This window comes from Marmota flaviventris, chromosome 1 (assembly GCF_047511675.1).
Source record: "Marmota flaviventris isolate mMarFla1 chromosome 1, mMarFla1.hap1, whole genome shotgun sequence".
NCBI classification, from domain to species: domain Eukaryota; kingdom Metazoa; phylum Chordata; class Mammalia; order Rodentia; family Sciuridae; genus Marmota; species Marmota flaviventris.
This window is the reverse complement of record NC_092498.1, coordinates 186,222,002-186,246,012: the sequence shown is the minus strand read 5'-3', so window position 1 is coordinate 186,246,012 and position 24,011 is coordinate 186,222,002.

The window sequence follows — 24,011 nt, the reverse complement described above, 5'->3', positions numbered from 1 at the left end:
TGTCATCACAGTTATTACATTATGTTCTCACAGGCATCGTAGTATGTAAGGAACAGGTTTAAATAACAAAGCACGTCATGGAAAAGTGTCTTGCTCCTTTTGCTGGTGAAAATATTCAGAATTTCACAAGCCAAAGAACTATTATTTAAGCATTCAAGAAAGTCCACAAATTTGACCCCAATAGAACACATAGGAATTTGAAGGCTGTTTTAAAGAGCAATACAAACACTCCTGTAATACATGGCTGAGATCATTCAACTTAGTTCATAAATGCATCAGAGACCATGTCTGTATTTAAGTCTCTTTCCCACAAGAAAAAATAAATTGAGTCATGCACCATAATTTTGCTGCAATGAGAGCTTAAGAAATAGATAATTTTTATTACAGTGGTCTATCCCAAATCCCTCCCTAAAAGCTAAGAAATTGCCAAAAGTAATTCATTAAAAACCAGATTTCAGAAACCTTGGTATAGTTGTGACCTTCTGAAGTTCACCATTGAAAGGGTCACCCAAGCAGTCATGGAATTATTTGGTATAAAAATAATTGTTGGCATATCCTATGCAATATCTAAATTGAATAATGGTACCAGATAAATAATAGATGGGAATGAAGCTTGTATATCATTCATTATCATGTGTAATCAATAAATGATTTAATTCTCTTGAAAAAAAAAAACAGATTTAATACCCAAGAACAGCAATGTTCGAATAAGGGTCTAGAAAACTGTAACCAAGTTATGCTGAGTCTAAATAATCAGAATGATAAGAACAAAATCAGGTTTTTTGGATCTATTTCAGCAATTTAAATTTTGATGGTAAATAACGCTGTTTGGATTGGCCTGCTCAAGGAAGAACTGATTGAGTTGATCAATGCTCAGCCTCCAAGGTCCCTCACAATTTTGGCATATTTCAATTCTATTATTGCAAAATTCGTTGAAATATCCAGCTCTTCCAATTTGGACTATTAATTTTGAAACTAAGAGTATCCACAGGGCTGGGGATGTGGCTCAAGCGGTAGGGCGATCGCCTGGCATGCGTGCGGCCCGGGTTCGATCCTCAGCACCACATACAAACAAAGATGTTGTGTCCGCCGAAAACTAAAAAATAAATATTAAAATTCTCTCTCTCTCTAAAAAAAAAAAGAGTATCCACAGTCCTGAGTTTAAGCCTACCTCAGTGTTTAATAAGACATTAGCAATTGTCAATTAAGTTTTAATGATAGTATTAAAATGCAAACCAAGATAATTTGTATACTTTTCTATGACTTGGAAGAAGAGTTTTTGTTCTACAGAACAAAATCTATTTAAAAAGACATTATGCATAAATTGAATCAGAATAATTTGCATAAAACAGATAATTGACTCACACTTGCATAGGGCTTTAAAATTTACAAAGTGTTTTAACATAACTTTCCTTATTTAATTCTTATTAATATGTTGCAATGTAGGCTATAGGCTGAATATTCAAGTTTCCCATTATATAATCTAAAACAAAAATAATACAAATGATAGTGGCTTTAAGAGTGAACTGAGTACTACCTTAAATTTACAAAAAGGGGCTTCACAAGTTGTTTTTTTTTTCTTTTTTCTTGATAAAATTAATAACAATTTCCTTGGGACCAGAGTTATGATGTTTAAATTATTCTTGTGTATCAATTACATGCTTGAGCCACTCAACAACATTATGTGGGCAGGTACAGTTCCAACACTAAAAAAATGGGTAAGTAGCTACAATATTAGTCAACCTCTTCGTCACCACAGAAAAAGACAAGAAAGAAAGGCTGAAAACCTCCTATTCAAAGTAAATGTGAATTAACCTTATGCTCATTTTAGAAGGAGTTTAGTTTTTTACAGTTAGTTTTCTGTGTTTATAGTTTGAAGACTTGTGTTTCAGACATACAACAATGATAAATATTTTAAGAGAACATTTAAAAAGTGACTGCATCCAAAACTGAGATGAGCAACCCCAGAGTGAACAGCACAAAAACAAGCCAATAATGTGCAGGATGCAAGAAGGATCTGTGGTACTTTGCTCAACTAAGTAGGTAGAGGATTCTGAGAATTTGGCTTTTGTGGTGAATAGGGTAGAGTTGGACCCTTCCTCTCTTAAAAGGAAAAAGAACAAATGCTGCCAACCATTGAAACATCCAACTTGGTGACTGATTCTGCAATAACCCTATAATCACTGAGGGACAAGAGTGGGAACCACAGATATGAGATATGATCCTGGATCAGAGGCCCAGAAATCGTCAGGTGGCTGGCAGGTGTGTATAACCTCAAAATTGCTAATCCTGAAGAAATGAGTGCAGAGAAAGAGGTGGCCCTTGAAACATGATAAGCCAGCAAGCCCTTAAGACCAAAATACATAAATAAACTCTAGCTAAGAAAGATAGTCCATGACTACATTATTCATAATATGGATTTATGCCTAGCAAGTTATTTGACACGTCAGAGATAAAAATGGAATAACACTTATAAAGATAAACAAGAAATCTAAATCCAGGGCAATCCATAATAAAATAAGAGCAGATAATAGTGAATAAAATTAAGAATAATTAAACTTGTAAGTATTGCAATTTGAAAAAAAAAATAAACATGATAAAGGTGGGCCAAAAGAGCAAAATAGTTAACACATTTGAAGGCAGTCTAAGAAATTCACTCAGAATGCAGCACAGAGAGAAGGGATTTTTAAAGATATCTCCATTTGCATGAATAGAAACAGAGAGAGAGAGGCTCAACAAATACTTAAAAATAGTGTCAAATAAGCAGAACAGAGGATATGAGGGAGAAGTAACAGTTTTGACTATGCCAATAACTTTAAAAGTTTAAAAAATAAATAACTTCCTAAAAACTATAAAAATTTAAAAGTTGGCTTGAGGGGGAAAAAATGGAATTTCTGTGTAAACAGCCATTAAAGAAAATGAGTTAAATTTTTTTAATCTTTACTAAAAGAGCACATTAATCCCCCACCATTTTACAGACACATTACACCCAATCTTCAAGGAACAGATAACTTCCCATGTACAAAATGATAAGTTAATATAGAACTTAGTAAACTTTAGTAATTAAATGATGTGATGCTCATCCAGGAATGAACAATGTACCAATGAAACAGTGGGAAAAAAATCTCAGGAAACAACTGTAAATTGCACCTTGGTAGATGACAGAGATATCCCTATAAATTAGTGAGGAAAGACAGGGCTAATTAACAAATGTTCCAGGATAATAACCATGGAAATAACTAGTTAACCATATGACAGAAAAAAAATAATACTAAATACTTCATATCATATGCAAAAATGCATTTCAAATACATTTAACATCAGAATGGAAATAACATTTTAAAATTTCAGAAGTTAATACAGAAGAATATTTTTATGATATTGGATAAAGTACAAATCGTGAGGGAAAAAATTGACAATAGGTCCACCAAGTTGATACCAAGTATCTGTATCTCAAATAGCATCATAAAAATATTAAAACATGGGCCAGAGATTGGGAGAAGAGAATGTGTGACCAAAATAAAATCAAGATCCAGAATATCAAAGTTAGTCCCCCAGACCAATAAAAATAAGACAACCCAGGCAGCGGAGGATATGGATCAGCAATTTACAAGAACCAACACATATTTGAAAGGATGCTCAGACTCACAAACCAAAAACCAACAAGAGACCATTTCACACCCATCAAACTGACAGAAACTAACAAGTCGGAAAATACCAGGTGTTGGAGAGCAAGAGGGAAAACAAGAATTCTCACACTCACTGCTGGTAGAAGGGAACTGATAGGGTGACTTGAAAGTAATTTGACAACATGTAATTAAAGATGTGATTTCCTTTATCAAGCCACTCTCTAGATACATGCATTAAAACTTCTATATATACACAAGAAGAGATAGAAAAGTAGATAGGAATGTGTGTGTGTGTGTCTGCATGTAATTGTTAATCTACTCCATATTTGGTCCCTAACATTCAGCTGTTCTAAATATACATACATCTTCATGGCATTATGGCTTTTAATAGCACAATAAATTGAGACAGAACCATCTAAATATTCATAAATGGAAAATAGACAAATACATATATCATTGTTTGATGATACCAGGAAATATTATATGGCAATAAAATGAATAAGCAAGTGGTAAAGCTAGCATATGTATATATCTAGAAAGTAGAGAGAAAAAAATCTAATTGTAGAATTTCACATTCAGTTTGATTTTATATGTTTAAAACAGACAAAATGGCAATGTTTTCTGTACTTACATTTGTCTGTGAAGAACGTTGCACAAAAGCTAAGGATCCGCATCAACATATTGCCTAAATCTGGTAGGAATAAGGAGGGACATGTGTTGTATTTCTTAAAAGAAAAGCACAGCGGCACATGTGGAAAACATTTACTAGAAGTGAATTTTTCACACAGGCCTCTTTGTCATGTACTGGTAAATGTCTAAGAATATTTTCTAATAAAATATTTTTTTCTCAAATATTTGTATCAGACAACTTCAAAAGAAAGCTATTTTATTAAAAGGTGATGAAAAGAAAACAGAATTTTTTAATTCCCAAACAGGAGCAATAAGAATTGTTAGAACTTTTGGACAAGTGTCATTTTTAAAATAACGTTTTATGATAAATTAATAGAATTTGGTCTTCAAAAACTGTATAATGGTGAATCTCTATGCATTAACCTAGAAAATATTGAGATAAAGCAAAAAATGTCATACTACCTTCTTAGAAACTTAATACATTTATACAGCCACCTACAAAAAGTGACAAGTATCACTACAGAATGTCAAGGTTTTATTTTATATTCCTGCAGTAGAAATCACCTTGTTCTTTACACTGTGTTCCAGCATCAGTGCAGCCACAGAAGGAACACCTAGCTGGCCATCACAAAGTTTGAAACCTGGATCTGCTTTGTCCCATCCAGGTATAAACATAAGGGCTCTTCAGTCTTCATACCCAGCCCCACCCAGTACTGAGTTAGTTCTAACCAAGGTTAGGAGCCCAATGGAAGACCCATCATCCAGCGAGTTCTAAAGTTCATATCAACTCTACTCTCCTAAACACAAAAGTTTCCAGCCTTCTTTAAGTTTTTCTTTTGGTGGTACTTGGGGAATTGAACCCAGGGCCTTATACATGCTAGGCAAGCACTCTACCAACTGAGCTATGTTCCCAGCCCCAATTTTCAATCTTCTTATTCCTATTGTGAGGTTTCTGATTCTGTACTTCAATATTGACATTTACATGGAGCTTCCTCCAGAATTTGGCCTTCTTCCCTGCATGCCAGTTCTTACTTTTGTGCCTCAGCCTGATTCTTTGTTTCAGATACTTCACGTTGTCGTCAGTAAAAGTTCCCCTCTTGCCTCTGTCCTTGGGACATGCCTATTGTAGTTTTCCCCAAGCTATAACCCATTGGGAATTACACCCAAGGTATAATAACTGTTCCTGTAGTACCAGGCAGAAAGGAGTACTGAAGATTTCTATGCCAACCCAAACTTAGGCCCATCACTCCAGCCTCTGACCTATGACTAAACCTCCATCCTGGATTGCTAATTTGCTCTCCAATTCCCCCTTCTGTAGTTAAAAGTTCTGCCTAGCAGAAATAACAACAATAATTGAACCCAGGGCCTTGTGCATGCTAGGCAAGCACTCTACCAACTGAGCTATGTTCCCAGTTAGGTAGTTATTACTGTCGGGGTTGAGTCAGGAAAAAAAAAAGCTACTCTACATGTTACAAATAGAAGAATTTTAATGCAAGAACTTAAGAGACTTTCACACAGTTGGAAGAGGCAAGGGAGAGTGGGTTGGGGCAGCCATCACCAGATATCTTTCCTGAAATATTGAAGTGGTTCATTCTCTAGGACTCTTTGGAAAGCTCTGGGAATCTCTTGGCACACATTTCCAACTGCATCAGCTTCCAAAGGAAAGAACTTCCTTTTATTTCTTCACAAATCTTACTCAAGGATTTCTCTTGGAAACATCTAGATGGGGAAAGTAAGCCTGGGAAGGGCAGTTCCCAGGCTCTCCCGTGCCATGAGAGATCTTAAAAGGGAATGGTATGAGCTGATTTGAAAGTACACAGCCAATGCTCTACTGCAAAATGCCATTACTTAATCACCATGTCCTAGAACACCCCCTTCTAGTTGGAATCTTTCTAATGAACTACCCTTAAAAGAACCCTATACCCATAATTGAAAACAACCTCTTATCCTCAGCCTGGTTGGGGTAGAATTCCTAACTGGATACACCTGCCAGAAACAAAATGGTGCTTCACCCTGGCATAGTTATTCCTGAAGTTTTTTGGACCAAAGTTTTCTAGGACCAAGACATGTAAACAAAGACATGTATTAGCTACCTCTCACTGGCCACTAAGATTTGGACTGTGGAACCTTGTCTCAGAGACAACTCTATTTCCACACCAACTGACCTAGACCTAGGCTTCCCCCTTTCCCACTTCCTGCACTTTCCGACTAGCCCAAGCTCCCAGCATCCTACAAGGCAAACTCTACATGTTGTAATGCTACAAGATTCCCAGGAAGTCTATTCTGCCACGATTATTTGTTGCCAACCAGAACTTTCAACATAAGTACACTAAATTGTTTCCTAAGTCTGGACTCCCTGGCATAAATGTATTGTGAACAGTCAAGAAGAATTTTTTTTAGTTTATTAGATAACAGGAGTAGCATGGCACAAAATATTTTAGTAGCTATTATTGCCTACAGAATAATATAAATCTTTCCACTTAAAACATTCAAAGCCAACCCCCAAAGATTCAAAACGATCTCTCTAATCTTATAGCACATATTTCCTTACCTATATCTTCTATCCTATCAAAATTAATCCAATTACCATTTCTCTGAAAAAATCATATGGACCTAACAATATTCAAACTTGAATAAAGTTATTCTTTCCACTTAGAGTGCCCTTTACTCCTAAGTACCCCTTGAAAACTACAGCCTATTTCTCAAGACACAGCTCAAATGGTACATGAAAACTCTACTTCTCAGTAACCAACCCCATACTGTGCTTGTATCTGGCTATTTGTGGGAGTGTGTTATCTCTTCTATTGAACTGAAAATCATTGAGAGCAAAGACTATTTATCTTAATGATGTCCCTCACCCACGTAGTCACACACGCCTACAGTGACCTAACACATTAGAGGTGATCCATAGAAAACTTTCAAATAGAGTTTAAGAGTTGAAATAAGGTCAAGATAACTGTTATCTTATAAGCTGAACTGTTTCTAACCTTCCCAAATGAGGGGAAAAAACATATTCTATACAATCATTTCTCATTATGTAAAACAGAGACTTCGGGTGGTTTACGTATAAAGAAATTTAATTTAGAAATCATCCAAGGAAAAATTCCCGGGGGTAAAAAACACTCTAGCCTCCAATTACCAATACATTTTAACTATTTTCCCATCCCAAGGTTAGAGATTTGTGAGGAGTCTATACAATTTATTGATTCTGAGCATTTATTCAATTATATTCCATTTGTATTAGTTATTTTCAGCCCATTAAAACACTTATTCAAACCTTTGGAATTTTCCCTACGCACTTTCCTAAATGTATTTCCTTCAATGTGTTAAATGAGTAACTGGAGATTTTGCTGAGTCCTTGCAGAAACACACTAAATGACTGAGACAAGAGCAAATATATCTCCTAAGTTACTCAAGTGCAGGAATATTAAGGCTCTAGAGAAAATAACAGCTCAGTAGTGCAGGAAGTGTCAAAAGACCCAAAGACATTGGGAAGTCTTGAGGCACAGACACTAAGTAGGACCCAGCAGGGAATCTTTATTTTATTTTATTTTACTTTATTTTTTACTGAAGAGGGGAAATTCAAATTGTAGGTATAGATGTACTTCCTTCCTGGCTTACTGGGATGAGATGTATCTCCCTTGTGATGAGGACTGCTGCCATGCTCAATGGTCCAGGTTAATAAAATTAAAACCTGAAGAGAACTGTGTAGGAGTAGGGCCAAGATAGGTGAGCTGGACATCCAGGTTTCTAGTACATCTGAGGAAACTAGCTATCAGACAAAAGGCAAAGGCAGAACCTACAAAACCTAAGCTGGCAGGTGTCAAATATCATCCAAAGGCTTGGAAGCCAAACTTCAAGCGCAGAGGTGATGAATCTTGCAAAGATCCAGAGCAAGTCAAGCATTTGAAACACTGAAAAGTCAAAGCAGAGATGAAGAAGACAACAGGAAATTTGTGACCAAGGTAGACATAAACACAGAATTCTGAATTATCGGAGCAAGACATGAGCACTAATTATGGAGCAAGACACTGGCACCAAGAAGAACACAAGACTGTCTGGTTTGTGAGGTAATCACGATTTGGTTCTAAAAACTGATCCTTTCTGATATCCTCTGTTTTACTAATTGTGAATTATTCCGAGTTGACAGGTATATGCAGAAATTAATTAAACTAGCTGGAGCCCCCGAGTATTCTGAATACAGGTGAACAGCTGTTGGCAGCTGGAACTGGAGTAGAACTGGGCGTGGCAGATTGTCTTTTGCAAAGATAGCTCCTGTCCCATGTTCTTGTCTGCAATGTGCCCTCCTCAAGAAGTGGCACTCATCACCCTACCCTGGGATTGGCTTTAGTAGTTTCCCTGACCCTTTAGAAAGTGGAAGAAGTGACACTGCGATTTCTGAGGCCAAATCATGAGAAATCTTTCAGTTTCCTCTTGGAAGAAGGAACATTGCATCGCTGCTGAGCTGCTCCTCTGAGACCTGCTGCCATTCTACAAGGGATCTTTACTACATGGAGAAGCCACAAGTTCATGTAGGAAGCCCAGGCTGAGCTTCCAGGAAACAGCATCAACTGTGAGCCACGTGACATTCCAACTGCACTGGGCTTTCAACTGAAGGCAGCTAGAGCCTCTATTTTACCTCAACTACATGACAGACCCCAAACCAAGCTCCATTAGCCCACAGAAGTGTGATATACAATAACAAATTGCTGTTTTAAGCTATATTTCAGGATCACTTTTTATATAGTAAATAATAATCAGTACCTGGGACTATAAGTATGATTTTTGAAAATTACCTTTATCCAAGGCTACTACTACTGGGGCCATGATAGACAGTTGTTACTTTCAACAGACCCCAAAATGTATTCAGTTCCCTCCAACACTTCACCTTTTTTTTTTGATACTCTAAGAAAAATTTCTGAAGGATGAATTTTATTATTAAAAAGCGAATTGGGGTTACTTGGCGATTTTTATTTGCACTGTCTCTAGAATGCCTTGTTTTGCACATAACTGAGATTAAGCCAAAGCCTAAAACCACTGAAAATGTTGAAAAGTCTGTATTTAAAGGCCAGGGTGGAGAAGAAGCACTGGAGAAAAGTGAGCAATTACTGAATACCTTACAAAATGCACACTCTGGTGATCGTTGGCATTTTCAGGGAGAAATCTTCCAGAGAGATAGATGATACCTTTCTCAAACAATTAATACCAGAGACTGTGCTGCTTGTTATGCTGTTGTGTTTCCTTTTGAAATATGATACATGCCAGGCTATTTCACTTACCTCCCATCTCTCATTTTCTCAGTCCTATTAATGCAAGAACATAATGCAGAACATAAAATGATTCTCAGTTTACAGTTGATTCTTCAACATCAAAGGTTTATGGTATTATGGCACAGTCTAGTAGAACTTTAAATACTGGTTTGGGCTAAATGGAAAGAGAAAAAGTATGTATTAAAGATTTTCTTTCATGCTGTATATAAATTATCTAATTTAATCCCAAAGCAACTCCATAAGGTATTATTATCCTTATTTTATAGAAAATAAAACTTTAGAATCAGACTACTTTCACTGTAATATGTTTCTATGAAAATGGGTCTTCTAACCAATGGTACAGAATAGAAGACACAGAGACAAACACACATAAATTCAGTTATCACATACTAGTTGAAGGCACCATAAACATGTATTGGAGAAAAGATAGCCTCTTCAACAAATGGTGCTAGGAAAACTGGAAATCCACATGTAATAAAATGAAATTAAACCCCTATCTCTCACCATACACAAAACTGAACTCTAAGTGGATCAAGGACCTAGGCATTAGACCAGAGACCCTGTGCCTACTAGAAGAAAAGTAGGCCAAAATCTCCATCATGTCAGTGTAGGAACTAAATTTCTCAACAAGACTCCTAAAGCCACAATAAGTAAAATCAAGAATTAATAAATGAAATTGTGTCAAACTACAAAACTTCTTCACAGCAAAGAAAACAATCAAGAACATGAAGAGAGAGCCTACAGAATGGAGAAAATCTTTGCCACCTGCACCTCAGATAGAGCATTAATCTCCAGGATATATAAAGAAATCAAAAACATAACCCCCCAAAAAACAAACAACACAATCAATAAATGGGCAAAGAAACTGAACAGACACTTCTCATAAGAAGAAATACAAATTTCTTCAACAAATATATGAAAAAAATGTTCAACATCACTAGCAATTGGAGAAATGCAAATTAAAACTACACTGAGATTTCATCTCACTCCAGTCAGAATGGCAATTATTACCAAGAATACAAGCAACAATAAATGTTGGCAAATATGTGGGGGGGAAGTATACTCGTACATTGCTGGTGGGACGACAAGTTGGTGAAACTATTCTGGAAAGCAGTATGTAGTTTCCTCAGAAAACTTGGAATGAAACCACTATTTGACTCAATTATCCCACTTCTGAGCATATACCCAAAGGACTTAAAAATCAGCACACTATAGTGAAAGGATCCCATCAATGTCCATAGCAGCTCAATTCACAATAACAAAACTATGGAACCAACTTACGTTCCTGTCAACAGATGAATGGATAAAGAAAATGTGGTACATGTACACAATGAAATATTACCCAGCCACAAAGAAGAATGAAATTATGGCATTTGCTGGCAAATGGATGGAACGGGAGGCTATCATGCCAAGTGAAATAAGTCAATCCCAAAAAATCCTAAGGCTGAATGTTCTCTCTGATATGTGGGTGCTGACTCACAATCGGCTCGGGAGAGGGAGAACTGTAGGTTCACTGGATGGATTGGAAAGGGGAAATGGAGGGAAGGAAGGAAAGATGGGAATGGGAAAGGCCGTAGAATTAATCAGACATAACTTTCTTATATGAGTACACATGACTAGTGTAACCCCACACCATGTACAACCACAAGACTGGTAAGTTGTACTCCATGTATATATGATATGTCAAAATACAATCTACTGTCATGTATATCTGAAAAGAACAAACTTTTTTAAAAAAAAAAGAACCAGAGGGGCATTGAACTTCTCAATAGCAATGCTCTGAGCCAATGAAGCCAAACTTTCCAAAGTCTAGGGCAAAATGGTTTCCACCAGCATTCTTACACCCAAACTACCAGTTAAGTGTAATGGTAGAATAAAGAGGTTGTTAGACAAAAAATAATAATAAAATGAAATGGGCTGGGGCTGGGGCTCAGCGGTAGCACACCTGTCTGTCATGTGTGAGGCACTGGGTTCGATTCTCAGCACCATATACAAATAAATAAAGGTCTATCAACAACCAAAAAAGTATTTTTTAAAATGGGCCTTCTAAAATAGAGTTCATCTGTGTTTTATATATACAGCAGCTTGTGATTTAGTTTTCAAAAGAAATGTACTTTTCTCAAATGACCCAGATTTATTTTCTTTAGCTCATAGTTGCACCTACCTGGTAAACATTCAGCCCTAGAGGTGACACAGGCAGCCGTTCAGTGGCAGTAGTAACAGCAGCATGCACTAAAACAGAATGAAAGGAGAAATGAGCACAACAGGTCATTTCAGAAGGTACATGCCCCAGAATTTTTTGACAATGTTTACTCCTTGCTCTCAAAAGAACACTTTTTGCCAGTCAGTATATTCCAAGTTTAGTTTGGAAAGCATGGGCCTCCTCTATATAGGAAGAAAACATAGCCCCATATTAACAATTCCAACTGAAAGGAGCTATTTTGTGATATCAATTAAAGCATGCATGCTGTCTGTATAGATTTTTGTTGCATATGAGCTTTTGTTATGGATGCACAGATCCCAGTCAATTTTGATTCATATTCCGCATGCAACACAGAATAAAAATACAAATGGTCTGTAATGAGACTTGAAACTTCTTCATATTAAAAATCTTTGTGGTGGTGACCATCTCTCCACCAAGGAACCTCAGCTCTAGGCTGATACTTCTCTCTGTAGTGTGTTACTTTCCTGGTTCTCAGATGACCAGTGGGATTAAATTAAGAAGTCAGTTTAATTCTGAAGCATGGCAATCTTATGGGAACACTGAGAGGTAAATGAAAATTATTTTGCAGTCTCTTAAATAATGAAAACATAAGAGCATTTGCCGGCACCACATAAAAATGTAACAATGGAATGCAGCGTCAGAGAGAGCACACAGACCGTGCCAAAGATTAGGCCATGACAATGCACAAATTAACTTTAGTAGTAATCCTGGAGGAATATATTCATTGGGGGTAACATTAATCTTGGCATAGGCAGACAGGAGAAGAAAAACACAGCAAAGATCAAAAGAGATCCGGGCGCGGTGGAGCACACTTATAATCCCAGCAGCGTGGGCAGCTGAGGCAGGAGGATTACAAGTTCAAAGCCAGCCTCAGCAAAAGCAAGGCACTAAGCAACTCAGTGAGACCCTGTCTTTAAATAAAAAGCAAAATAGGGCTGAGGATGTGGCTCAGTGGTCAAGTACCCCTGAGCTCAATCACTGGCACCAAAAAAAAAAAAAAGATTAAAAGAGAATCTCTAGCAAATAGATTTAATTTCTAAAATGTAAGATAAAATGAAGAAGCATAATATTAACCCCCCTCTTTTAATGTAAATAAAAGTGTAAAGAAATTAAAACTGATAGTCAATCCACAGAGACAAATAAAAGCAAGTAAAACACAGTAGATTATTTGATATTGACAAATAAATGTAAAAAATTCAGTAGTTTGAAAAATCAAGAAAAAAATATTTAGAAAACACAATCCATCAAAGAAAAACTATCAGACATATCAACGTGGCAGTTTCAGCTGCTATGGACCATCCGCCCATTCCAAACTATCGTAATTCCAGACACGAATGCAAAGAATTGTCTCTGCCTGACACTCTGACAAGCCAGGGAGGTATTGGACCTAAATATTAGCTCTCGAGGCTGAGAGCTTGGATTTTAATGTCTTGGCCCAAATAAGAATCAGGGTGTTGGGAGTGAAGGCAGAAGAAAGATGCCCTCAGAGAACAAGAACCTACTCTTAGGTAGGGGAGGTCTGACTGGAAACTAGACTGTGTCCCCATGGGAGACAAGGAAACTTGCCTTCCAAAAGACATTTTGAAACAGACTCACCCCACAAGCAAGGGTGTGTCAAATTTTATACTTCCTTCCTGGGGTGGAGATTTCAAGCCCAGAAATGAACTTAAGAAAATGAGCTGGGAACTCATAAAGTATCCAAAGCACTGACAGGAATCAATGACACCACTTTGAAAGGATGCTTACAACTCAGGGGCTACTCAGACACATAATGCAGTAGCAATAATGGTGGGAAATAGCAAAGCATTCAGGGCATGAACCATCTTGAGGAAGAGACTGAAGACCAAGAAAGAGGAAAATCTACAATCTAAAGTTTTGATGAAAAAATTCTCAATAAAATTCTGTGGGTTTTTTGTTATTTTGTTATTATTGTTTTTGAGGATACTGGGTATCAAACCCAGTTCCCCATGTATGCAAGGGAAGAACTCCAGCACTAATTTGCATCCTAGCCCTAAAATAAAACTATTTGAGCTTGTAATCTAAATGTATTTAAAACTATTAAACACATTTATTAATTCTATAAGTTTTGTGGTGGAGTTTTTTGAAACCTCTAAGTATAGAATCATGTCATCAGCAAATAAGGATAGTTTGAGTTCTTCTTTTCCTATTTGTATCCCTTTAATTTCTTTTGTCTGGCTAGTGTTTCAAGGACTATGTTAAGCAGAAGTGGTGAAAGAGGGAATCCCTATCTTGTTGCAGTTTTTAGAGGGAATGCTTCCAATTTTTCTCCATTTACAATGATGTTGGCCTTGGGTTTAGCATAGATACCTTTTAAATGTTGAGGTATGTTCCTACTATCCCTAGTTTTTCTAGTGTTTCAAACATGAGAGGGTGCTGTCTTTTGTCAAATGCTTTCTTTGCATCAATTGATATAATCATATGATTTTTCTCTTTAAGTTATTGATGTGATGAATTATGTTTATTGATTTCCATATGTTGAACCAACCTTGCATCTTTGGGATGAACCCCACTTGATCATGGTGCACTATTTTTATGTTTTTGTATGCAATTTTCCAGAATTTTATTGAGAATTTTTTCATCAAAGTTCATCAGGGATGTTGGTCTGAAATTTTCTTTCCTTGGTGTGTCTCTGCATGGTTTTGATATCAGGATAATACTAGCTTTATAGAATGAGTTTGGAAGGGTTCCTTCCTTTTCTATTTCATGGAATAATTTGAGAAGTATTGGTATTAACATCCGTGATGAATCCTCTGAAAGAGAAATTAGGAAAACTACTCCATTCACAATAACCTCAAAAAATAAAATAAAATATGTGGCAAACTTAACAAAAGAGGTGAAAGACCTCTACAATGAAAACTACAGAACACTAAAGAAAGAAATTAAAGACCTTAGAAGATGGAAAGATCTCCCATGCTCTTGAATAGAGAAATTAATATTGTCAAAATGGCCATACTACCCAAAGTGCTGTACAGATTCAATGTGATTCCAATTAAAAATCCCAATGTCAATCCTTATAGAAGTATAAAAAGAAATCATGAAATTCATTTGGAAAAATAAGAGACTCAGAATAGCCAAAACAATTCTTAGCAAGAAGAGTAAAGCTGGAGGCATTACAATACCAGAACTTAAACTATACTACACAGCTATAATAATAAAAATGGCATGGTATTGGAACCAAAATAGACATGTACAGAATAGAAGACACAGACAAACCCACATAAATACAGTTATCTCATACTAGACAAAAGTGCCAAAAACATATGTTGAAGAAAAGATAGCCTCTTCAACAAACAGTGCTGGGAGAATTGGGAATCCATGAGCAGCAAAATGAAACTAAACCCCTATTTCTCACCATGCACAAAACTCAACTCAAAATGGATCAAGGACATAGGAATTAGACCAGAGACCCTGTACCTAATAAAAGAAAAAGTAGGCCCAAATCTTCATCACTTTGGATTAGGCACCAACTTCCTTAACAAGACTCCTAAAGTGCAAGAAATAAAATCAAGAATTAATAAATGGGATGGACTCAAACTAAAAAGATTCCTTTCAGCAAAAAAAAAAAAAAAAAAAATGATCAATGAGAAGAGAACGCCTACATTTTGGGAGCAAAGTTTTGCTACATGCACGTGTCAGAGCACTAATCTCTAGGATATATAAAGAACTCAAAAAACTTAACATACACACACAAAAAAAAAAAAAACAACCCAATCAATAAATGGACAAAGGAGCTGAACAGTCACTTCTCAGAGGAAGATATATATTCAATCAACAAATATATAAAAAAATGTTCAACATCTCTAGCAATTAGAGAAATGCAAATCAAGACTACTCTAAGATTTTATCTCATGCCAGTCAGAATGACATTTATCAAGAATACAAACAACAATAAGTGTTGACAAAGTAAGGGGGAAAAGGCACACCCATACATTGCTGGTGGGACTGCAAATTGGTGCACCCAATCTATCTGGAAAGCAGTATGGAGATTCCTTAAAAATCTTGGAATGGAACCACCATTTGATCCAGCTATCCCACTACTCAGTTTATACCCAAAGGACTTATAGTAACATAGACACATCAATGTTTATAGCAGCTCAATTCACAAGAGCTAAACTGTGGAACCAACCTAGATGCCCTTCAATAGATGAATGGATAAAGAAACTGTGGTATATATATATACAATGGAATATTACTCAGCATCAAAAGAGAATAAAATTATGGTATTTGCAAGTAAAAGGATGGTGTTGGAGAATATCATGCTAAGTGAAGTAAGCCAATCCCAAAAAACCAAAGGTCAAATGTTTTCTATGAAAAGTGGATGCTGATCCATAATGGGGGGGGGGGGGGGGTGTGGGCGGGCATGGGAAAAATGGAGGAACTTTGAGCAAAGGGGAAGGAGGGGTGAGGAGGGGACACGAGGGCAGGAAAGATGGTGGAATGAGATGGACATCATTACCTAAGTTACATATATGACTGCACAGATGGTTGTACATTGTGTACAACCAGAGAAATGAAAAGTTGTGCTGCAATTGGGTACAATGGATCAAATTGCATTCTGTTGTCATATATACCTAATTAAAATAAATTAATCAATTAATAATAAAAACCATTAAAGATATTTAAAATAGAAGCAATAATAAATATGTTAATATTTCTTGATTTCCAAACTGTCCTAGACACTCCTTTGGTAATTTTGAAATATACTCTATTTTTATTTGAAAATGGGTATAGGAAGAAATTATAGACTACAAAGGGCACCAAGGACTTATTAGGGGTAATGGAAATATCCTATAACTGGATTGTATGGGGTTACAAAACAGTATTTTTATCAGAACCCATTAAACTAAATACCTGAAAAGGTAAATTTTACTGTATGTAAAATATACTTCAATGCCTCATGCTAAAAAAGAAAAAAAATGTTTCAATCTCTCTTATTTTGGTTTTTCCACTAATGTAAAAATGAACATTTTCCCATGGAAAAAAATTTTAAAAATTGCAAAGAAATAAACTCACCCCAAAAAATAAAGTTATAAGGAAAAGGTGGTTTTAAATCATAATAGGAATCTTTTTTTTTTTAATCAGTTAAGTCTCACCAGATCCCAGGAAGACCAGAAAGGCAGCCTCACATGGGAAGCAGCTTCCCTGGGAAGACTCAGTGTCAACTCACAGACACATCTACTTATGAAAAATGTGTAACAGCAATATTAGCATCAACTTAAAACCCTGAAAATAATAACTAAATCCTTAGTAAGGAGGATTATCACTAAAAAGTGAGATTAAAGTTTTAAGTTGTTGAATCATAAAATAAGAAAAATAATTCAAATTCAGACTTTACTGATACTGAGTAATATGCTCTTGGACCAGATGTCACTTCTCTGTTCTCTAGATTCCTTGCTTGTGACAATAAAAGGAATGAACCAAGTGATCCCTTGGGTCCATTCTTGTACTTATGTTCTAAGAGTTTAATGCAATCTGGATTTGAACAAAGAACCACGAGGATATCAAAGTCAAAATTCTAAATTGAAGAAAAATTAGAGACCCGTTAAGTTGAACTGCCATATAAATTGAAGGTGCACAATTTCATAGAGTAGAAAAATCATGTTTTCCTCAGAAAGAAAGCTCTACTTGGAGGGTTTTATTGTAGAAACTAATTTCCCATTGATGCAAACAGAATGCAATATTGTTAATTACAATATTTATGTGAAGTTTAAAAACAATAGCAAAAACAGCTTTATATATCATATCCCATCCCTCTAAAGCTCTGTTTTAATTCTTTAGAAGAGACTATTGACATAGCTGCCTACTTCAACTGGCTCAGGCATAACTCAGAGTCTATTAGAAAAAAAAAATTCAGTAGATCACATAGAACCCAAGGTCGTGATGTACAGCCAAACTCAGAAAGCACTGGAATGGGAACATTAGGGCTTAAAATTACTTTTTCTGATTCTCTAGGGCTGCATTATAGCTCATTATAGCACCAACTGGTACACTCTAATTTAATTCTGACACTAACCACTTACAGTTTGCACAGACCTCGCAAGTGAAGGTCCTTCCCAAGACTACCCTCACTTCTGATGCCATCCAAACATCAGGGTTCCTAAGTCACTTACACATCTGACCCAAGAAACTCAGGAAAATCCTATACCTGTGATCACAGTTTTATTAAAAAGAATACAGGTCAGAGGAAAAGCCAAATAAAGATACACAGAATAAGCTCTTGAAGGGTCCTCCACTGTTCAGAACCTCCACTGAATTTTGGTGTCCAAAATTTTAGATGGGGTTTCATTACGTAAGCATCATTGATTAAATCATTAGCCATGTGATTGAATTCCATCTCTAGTCCTTCTCCTCTCAGTGGTCAAACAAGCTGAAAATTCTAATCTTCTAATCATGTAGTCCATTTTTCTAGTGGCCAGATTCTTGTTATTAAAGGGTCAATCTTGAGTCATTTTGTTAGCATAAACTCAGGGGTGATACAAGAGAACCATGAGTAACAGAAATTCTTTATCATACAATCTAGATCATTCAGCTTCTCTCTGTGAACTGTTTTATAAATATTCTTTCTCTACACACAGGTATTCCTGGTTGCAAGATGTTCATCCATCATGGGTACCCCATCTGTAAAGCCCCTGCTTGATATGATCTTTCATTTTTAACACCCATCTCCAGTATCCCTATTTTAAATCCTTGGGAGAGAAATCCAAACACACCTGTGACCAGAAGGGCAAAATCATATGTTTTAGTCAGATTTTTCAGCACTGTGACCAAAAGACCTGAGAAGAAAAATTAGTGAAGGAAAAGTTCATTTGGGGCTCACAGTTTCAAAGGTGTCAGTCCATAGACAGCTCAATCCATTGCTCTAGGCCCAATTAGGGCATGGTGAAGGAAAGTGCTCAGGACATAACAGTCAGAAAGCAGAGAAAAAGAGAGAACTCCACACAACAAGAACAACATACAGGCCCCAAAGGCACACCCCCAGTGACCGTCCACTTCCAGCCTACCTGCCTATGTTTACCACCCAGTTAATCTATTCAAGTAGATTAGCACACTGATTAGGTTAAAGCTCTCCTAACCCAATCATTTTACCTCTGAACTTTTTTGCATTGTTTCACACAAGAGCTTGTGGGAACACTTTATATCTAAACCATAACATCGCAGCATGCTTCAAGATGGACCTGACAAATCTGAGAGAACAGAACCTGGACTTGGCAGGCATCAGATCATGCATCTAAATACAAATTCTATGATTATGAAAATTATAGGTGTGCAAAGTGAGCTTAGGAAACATGAATAAGGATCTATACAAGAAGAACTAAATGTAGTCAGGCCTGGAGACTTGTACCTACCTTTGTATGCTGTTCTTGTAAAATAGATAATAGAAATAGTTCTGTTGAACTTTATGCATGTAGGATGTCATTAAGATTAATACTTGTGGAAGTCAAACCCAAATTGAACATTATTCTTTTTTTGTATGCAAATAGTTCAATTGGTTTTTTTGGAGAATCATTATAACTGAAGAGACTAGTTTGTGGTGAATGGAAAGAAGAGAAATTCCATTTGGAAATATTTACTGGAAACAAAATATGCAGAGCTAATAGAAGAAAGACACATACTACCCACATTTTATGTATTTGAGCTGAAAAGGAAAAAAGAGGTCTCTTCAGTGGCATGTGAGGGAAGCTAATTAAAGCTAGATTAAGAAAAATGAGAATGTCATAATGATGGAGGGATAACTCATGAACTCTAAATGAAAAAATGCAATCTGGTCTCTAGAAGGAATGGGACCAAAGACTCAAAAGCCTTCAGGACCCCCTGGTAGTTTCCCCTAGTATGTGTTGCATTCTCTCTCTCTCCCTCTCCCTCTCCTACTCCCCCCAGCATTCCCATCTTGTTTCTCAGGCCCCAAAATTGGCATGTTGGCTACTTTACAACGCTGATTTTATTTTTTCTCCATTTGTAAGGACAGACTAAGAAAAATTAGAATTCCTTAGCTCTAGTTCTTCAATTTCAGAAGATGCTGATTGACTCACTCTCTTCTAATCAGCAATGGCCCACGGTACAAGGATCATACAGTGCAAACATGGCTGCTGGGATTTCATTACTGTGGGTCAAGAAAGCAGTTAACAAGTCATTTGTGAGCTGAGAAGGTGCCCAAGAAAGTGGCTCTGATACTTCTCCATTTATTTAGAGGAAAATAGCGTGTGCCCTGGATTAAAGACAATCTAATCCTAGCCACTTGAGAGGCTGAGGCAGGAAGATCACAAGTTCAAGGCCAGCCTTGGCAACTTAGTGAGACTGTGTCTGGAAACAAAATATAAAAAAAGGGCTGGCAATGTAGCTCAGTGGTAGAGCACCCCTGGGTTCATTCTCCAGTACTGAAAAAAAAAAAAAAAAAGACAATGCCTAGGTAGCATGTCTAGAAGCTTCACAATGGGTTCCATATATAATTTTTTATAAACTATATGAAAAAAATCAATGAAACCTATACTTTCAGATTAACAAAGATCTTTGGGGGAATTAAATAAGCCAAGATGATAGAGATAAAATACCAACAAATGGATTTCAATGAGTGTTAGGAAAAGGTAATCCATTCATGTTAAAGTAATCAAAAAATGTGCTCTTGAATCCACTAAAGAAAATTTCCAATAGATAAAAAAATACTTGTTATACTTCTATGATCTAAAAGATTAATGGAGAATGTTTATTAATTGGATAACTTCTTTTTTTAATTGATTTAATTTTTAAATACATGACAGCAGAATGCATTATAATTCTTTTTATACATATAGAGCAGATTTTTGCATATCTCTGTATATAAAGTATGCTCACACCAATTCATGTCTTCATACATGAATTGAGTCATAGTTGGGTGGGGAGGGGGAGCATGGGAGGAAAAGATGAACTCTAGATAGGGCAGAGGGATGGGAGGGGAAGAGAGGGGGCAGGGTGTTAGCAAGGATGGTGGAATTTGATTGAATAACTTCTAAGTCACAAGTATTAGATACTCATTTACTAATACAACAGAGAGAAGGGAAAAGAGAAAAGGAAACAAAAGCAAAAGAGGAAGGAATAATACATCCTAATAGGTCATAACGACCTCATGAAGTAAGTATTATCAATCCTATTTTTTCATATAAAGAAACCGACTAGAAATTACATAAATGATCCAAGATCACCCATTAGTTAGTGAAAGAAATCAGATTCCAATTCCAGTATGTCTGCTTGACTCCAAAGTCTATGTTCTCCACCGCCTGATGACCCTACATTTTTTGAGACTTGCATGAAATTCTCAGTGAAAACACCAGAAAGTATTTAAATGGCTTCATGTAAAACCATGGAGGACTGAGCTGTTTAATACCACATCAAAGTCTGAAGATGAAACTAACCCATTTGGAGCATAGTATGAAACATACAAAGATAAAACATGAAGTTTTTCTACTCACGCACTTCATACACCAAAAATGTTACCCTAGGACTGGGGGTGGAGCTCTGTGGTACAGCACCTGCTTAACATGCACCAGGCTCTGGATTGGATCCCAAGCACCAAAAACAACAACAAATGAAAATGTTGCCTTGTTTCCTGACTAGAGTATAAAATCTCCAAGAGGAAAATTTTAGGTAAAATGGAAATATGCAAACTCAAAGACAAAAAAGAATGATAAATAAAAAATTGATATATCACATTAGTGAAAAATAATAACCACCTATAGACAAATAATAACAAAAATAGGGAAACTGGGTCGTGTTTGTAATATATATGACAGTCACTATTCTCATTAGTTAAGAATTCATGTAATAAAATTAAATGTGCCAATAAAAGAAAGGCACAGGCCTATAAAAGAAGTGCACTTGCCAAATAAACTTATGAAAAACTTATGAAACTTCGTACTAGTTACCCGACTACTTGTCTACCTAATTATGAGTTTTCTCTTTCTTTTTAATTTAAGAAAAATGTATTTTCTTAAATATTGTAAGGAAGTAAAATGTTACACAATTTCTAATAACATAATTAGTCAATATGTATGAAAAATTCAAACATGTATCTACTCTTTGACCCAAGATCTTCTATGAATGTCTCTTCTAAGACAAAGGTAGACCTCAAAAATTATGAACAATAATTCTATATGACATCTATTAAAATGAAGAACAGAAGTTGAGCCATCCATATATTAAAATTTTAATATTTGCATCCACTAAAAATGTATATTATAACAAAACATGAATGTTCTGAATAATTAAATGAAAATGGCAATTTATGAATTTTTATATTAGCTATACAATTTTACATACAACTATAAAAACATACATATACATATAAATGAAAGATATATGTATACACACACATTTACTAGATGTATACCAAAATAATAATTGTGGTTCTTTTTGGGGTAGAGGCTACAGATTTTTTTTATCTGCATATGTACATTGTCTATTTTTCAATACCTATGACAAACTAAATTGCATTTCTTTTATAATCAGAAAATTATTTTAAAATTAAAATGCAAATTCACCAAAGAAGGAGGCACCGTTTCTAACTATCTCGCCTGTGTGAAGGTTTTCATCCTGTCAGAGGAGATTGCAAAGGTGACAGCACATTTTAGACGGCTGGAGGGAAACTCTAACGTCTTCACATATTTGCAGAGCCTTTTGAAGTATTCTTTCCCAAAGCAAAGCACATTTCTAATAAGAACAATTAGCTTTTGATGATGAGTTTCTAACGAAATAATTAAGACAGTACTCAGAATCTTCAAAAGCAATAACCCAAACAATAAAGACAGTCTAAAACATACAATAAAAAGGATAAAAATACAAAATCAAAACAAAGTCATCTCATTAAAAACACAGGATTACTGTCAGAAATGCCTAGGCGTTCATCAAAAGGACTTATTTTCTTTAATAATAATTTTGATTTAGGATTGTCATGGACAGTAAGACCTATTGTGCCCTCTTAATGGTGCCTTCATGATCATGTCAGGGTATCTCTAGGAGTGCTTATTTAGTCATCTGCTAAGAAGAATGTGATGGCTGAGAGGAAATATTCAAAAGAAATAAACCATATAGACTATATGCTTACCCTTAATAAAGATGTATGTCTTTGTTCCCATAAACATTGTACCAACTTGTGCAGGTTTAAGCAGATCCTGGCCCCTCTCCTCCTGTTCTTCTCTCCTTCCTGAATAGTTCTCCTACCTGGTGCCAAAGTGGCCAAAATATATCACAACTGAGTCATTCCTTGGGGCCCTGAAGATTATTTACCTTATCAAAAGTCATTATTGCAAAATGATTCATTAATGAAGAGCAAATACTCTCTGATCCAAATTCAGCTTGGTCCTTGATTAGTGGCAGTCATCTGAGAGTACGAAAGAGGATATTGTGAGGAGATTGCATACCAGGGACATTTTAAGAGGGTGTATGGAAGCAAAAGGCAAAGCAAAAGAATCACAAAAGCAAGCACTGTTCATCAACTATGTATCTGTGCACAGAAATGGCACAAATAATCAAACTTGGAAAAAATAATGTTTTTAAATTCAAGGAAGTATCCACTTCATTTCCTCCTATTAAGGAATAATAGAAAGTAAACCACTCACTCCCTGAGATGTGCTGCTTCCTCTCATCCTCACATGGTGGGTCTCTTGGTGATATCTCTGTGCTTTGATTTCAGACTCAGAGTTGAAATAGTGAACAACTGGCATTATAAATACCTTATATAAACCATGATCCTCCTGTCAAATCAGTTTTGAATGGTATTTGCTGATAATTGGCTAGTCTGCCAAATTTAGAGTTATGGATACTGAATTTCTCTGGGCAAATCAATGCAAAGTGTCAGCATCAATAGCCATTGTTTTCTTTTATAGACTGAATGTTTGTATTCCTACGTGATTCTTGGGTTGAATCCCTACTCACCAATGTGATGGTATTAAGATGTGGGGTCTTTGGAAGGAAATTAGGGTTAGATGAGGGGTTTTTAAATTAATTTTTGTTATTTATATATAACAGTTGAATGCATTACAATTCTTGTTATACACATAGAACACAAATTTTTCATATCTCTGGTTGTACACAAAGTAGAGTCACACCAATTCGTGTCTTCTTACATGTACTTTGGATAATAATGTCCATCACATTCCACCATCATTTCTAACCCCATGCCCTCTCTCTTCCCTTCCCACCCCTCTGTCCTATTTAGAGTTCATCTATTCCTTCCATGTTCCCCCTCCCTACCCTACTATGAATCAG